This window comes from Monopterus albus, unplaced genomic scaffold, assembly GCF_001952655.1.
Source record: "Monopterus albus unplaced genomic scaffold, M_albus_1.0 scaffold34.1, whole genome shotgun sequence".
Taxonomy (NCBI): Eukaryota; Metazoa; Chordata; class Actinopteri; order Synbranchiformes; family Synbranchidae; genus Monopterus; species Monopterus albus.
Window position 1 is genome coordinate 304360 of NW_018127914.1, and position 2982 is coordinate 307341.

The 2982-nt window shown below is 40.5% G+C and overlaps 2 protein-coding genes across 2 annotated transcripts in view; one reads left to right on the top strand and one right to left on the bottom strand.

The window, feature by feature from the left end:
- Nucleotides 1-1294, bottom strand: part of pag1 (phosphoprotein membrane anchor with glycosphingolipid microdomains 1) — a 53118-nt gene extending 51824 nt beyond the window's left edge. The window contains exon 1 of the mRNA XM_020597557.1: nucleotides 1041-1294. The gene's annotated coding sequence lies outside the window, so the exon portion shown is untranslated. The remainder of the gene's footprint in view (nucleotides 1-1040) is intronic.
- Nucleotides 1-2982, top strand: part of dtnbp1b (dystrobrevin binding protein 1b) — a 555482-nt gene that overhangs the window by 302287 nt on the left and 250213 nt on the right. The gene's annotated exons all lie outside the window — the stretch shown is intronic.

Consider the following 2982-nt stretch of genomic DNA (forward strand, 5'->3'; position numbering starts at 1 on the left):
CAGCAGAGAAGAAATTCTTATTTACAGTTACAGAGAAAGATAGTGAGAGAAAATTGTGTGTGCGCTTCTGCCTCAGCATGTGTTTGCTTACATCATATACGCACATGCTGTATGTGTGTTTACCCATGCATGGATATATACAGGAAGAGAGTCTTGTCAATGTCAATGAGGACAGTGCTGTTCATGCACATCTGAGAAAATCCAGAGGGCTCTGCAACCTCCACACATATGACCATCCATGGACTATAGGGAATGATGTGTGTGTCTGTGTGCATGCCTTGAACATATGTGCATGCCTGTGACTAAAACCAGTCTGTCACAACTGAGGAAGTTGATTTGCATCTAAAAGACAAGTACAGGCACATCTCACAGTGACAAAGATCAAGTTGTTTCCCAAATATGGTTTGATGAGTCTCAAAAGAAACACTAAATCATATTTAAACTATGAAGAAAGAGAAGGATGAAGTGAAATAACCAGATAACTGCATTACAAATAGGGGCCTATATAAATGAATAAAATAAATCGGAGAAATCTGAAGGTAACAGTAAGATTGCTGTATACGGTTATATTTTATAGGCATTAAATCACCAGGATTATCTTTAGCTTTTCTCTAAAACTTATCTCACTGCATCTGTCTAGATGATGAGCTAAGCCTATTTCAGGCAGTGGAAAAGGAAGAAAGCAGGGAAGTGAAACTGCATCACACTGTCGACTTTCCTAATATATTTATAAAATGCACTGAGCATGCAGGATGCGGTAATGTACGGTTGATTAATAACAGAAAAGAAGAAATGTTTTGTGCAAAGGCAACAAGTCGCTGTTTTAGTTTGACTGACACCGCTACCCAAATTTGTGGTTTGACTGCGCACACTGAAGCTGCCGCAGTCCCAACTGTCAGTGAACTTTCCCCCTGCACCACGCCACACACGCACATTCTCACGCCGGTCCCGCACACCGCACTGACATGAAAAAATGAAGAACCACAAAAATGCAACACAACTTTTACATACATATGTGGAGCTATGAAACGTTCACGTACCAGAGAAAGAGGACTGTCCAAAAATCAGCATTCAGTGGCTGCGTGAAGAGAAAGTGGGAATTGTGCAGTGCACGTTTCTCCTCCGTCTAAACTTCCAGTCCTCCACTGACCAGATGAGAGTAACGTGTGGTCTGGGGGGTGGGGGGGAGGCACAGGGAGCGATGCGACTCGTTCTTCAGCCTGCGCACATTTCTGGACAGTAGACACACGGAGCCGTGCAGAGCTCAGTTCGCTCCGCTCTGAGCTCCGCCAGCCAGGATGCTGCTGGGAGGAGAGCAGCGCAAGGCTTCGTGGGAAATGTAGTCGTCCTGCATTGCACTTTTTGAACTACTTGAACAGTTTATTTCCTCACTCGTAAAATAAATAAGGAGATTATAGTAAGTGTTAAAAATATTAAAAGCCTTTATTCAGCCTATTATTTTCCCTTTTAGTGAAGATGATGCGCCTATGGGGACCTAAAGTGACTTTTTCTGGTTATGTAATATACAGTTATTTACAAGCTGTAATAGTCTGCTATGTGAGACCAATCCAATCCAGTAGCTACAGCCTAGGAGAAGTTAAACAGACCAGATTTGTGTGGTTACTGATTTATAAACTTTACGATTTATGAGTGACATGTTTAGTTATATTTAACAAGTGGAAATACCCTTTCTCCAACAGTCTATACTGGCATTTCCTAAGAAACCCTGTGGGTGTTCACGCATGCACTGGTACACTCTCCCATTTCATTCTCTCAGATGCAGCTCCATATTTAACACCATTAATACTAGGGCTTCAATAATCTACTATATATTCACACCTAAACCAGGCGCCACCCATGGTGTGAATAGCAACTGGTGTTGTGAACACTTAAAGACCCACTAATAGTTTAAAAAGGACCCACAATTAAATACCAGTGTTTCCTTGAAAAATCATTTCACACTGAAAAGAACATTATATAACTTATTATTGTGCTCATGAGGAGACCTTGATAGATGAAATCCTGCACTAAAACAATGCCTTCTTTTTCCTTTGAGGTCAGCTGTCCCTTGAGCATTCATTGTTTCTGAGTGCCCTCTCCCCCACTTACTTATTATTGGACATACAACACAATTTTTTAAATAATTATCTATGTGGGTGTGTGTGTGTGTGGTGGGTGGGGGAAGTGTGTAGGAAATGCTTCTGCCTCTCAGTAGCTTTATGTCTAATTTTAGAGCCCCGTGCCTCCACTGTCCAACTGTCATCGGCTAGGGTTGAATTGTTGGCCATTCAGGAAAGAGACTTGAGACTGTTGAAATTAGGATACATTGTACATGCTTGGGTGTGCTGATCTGAGAATAGTACATCTGTTCTTCGCACACCCTGAAAACATAGTAGCTATAAATATGCAGCTATAGAGAACAAAGATCAAGGAAGTGAAAACACAAAATTTACATTTTGCACAGAGGATAGATTGGTTGATAAGTAGTGTTTTGATTCTCTTTTTCAAAACAAGAAAAAAAGTCTGACCCCCGACACTTAAGTTTCACTTGACTAAGGAAAATATACTGAACTGAATTGCAGCTGCTGACAAAAACCTGCTGAGATAAACACCACATGGTTATAATCTCTAAACTCCTCAGTTATGTGCAGACACTGAACTAGTTTACAGATTTGATTTGTGCATTTCCATTTCAGACATGTTTATTATATCCTGACAGATTTTTGACCTTTTTCTTCTGCAGAGTGCAGGAGCTGGGAACCATTTGTATATTTAATTATGAGATGTGTCTATTTGGAAAGCAACACTTTCTTTATTGACTTAATGCCTGACAGTCGCCCCCAACTCATCCTCTTCTAACATAATTTTGTTCTGATGATTACAGTTGGGCTCCCTCTGAGTTTCCTTTAATCAGCTTTGACATGTCAGAGTGAATAAATGCTGTTGTTTACCTATTTAGACCTAACTGTATTGCATTTTATT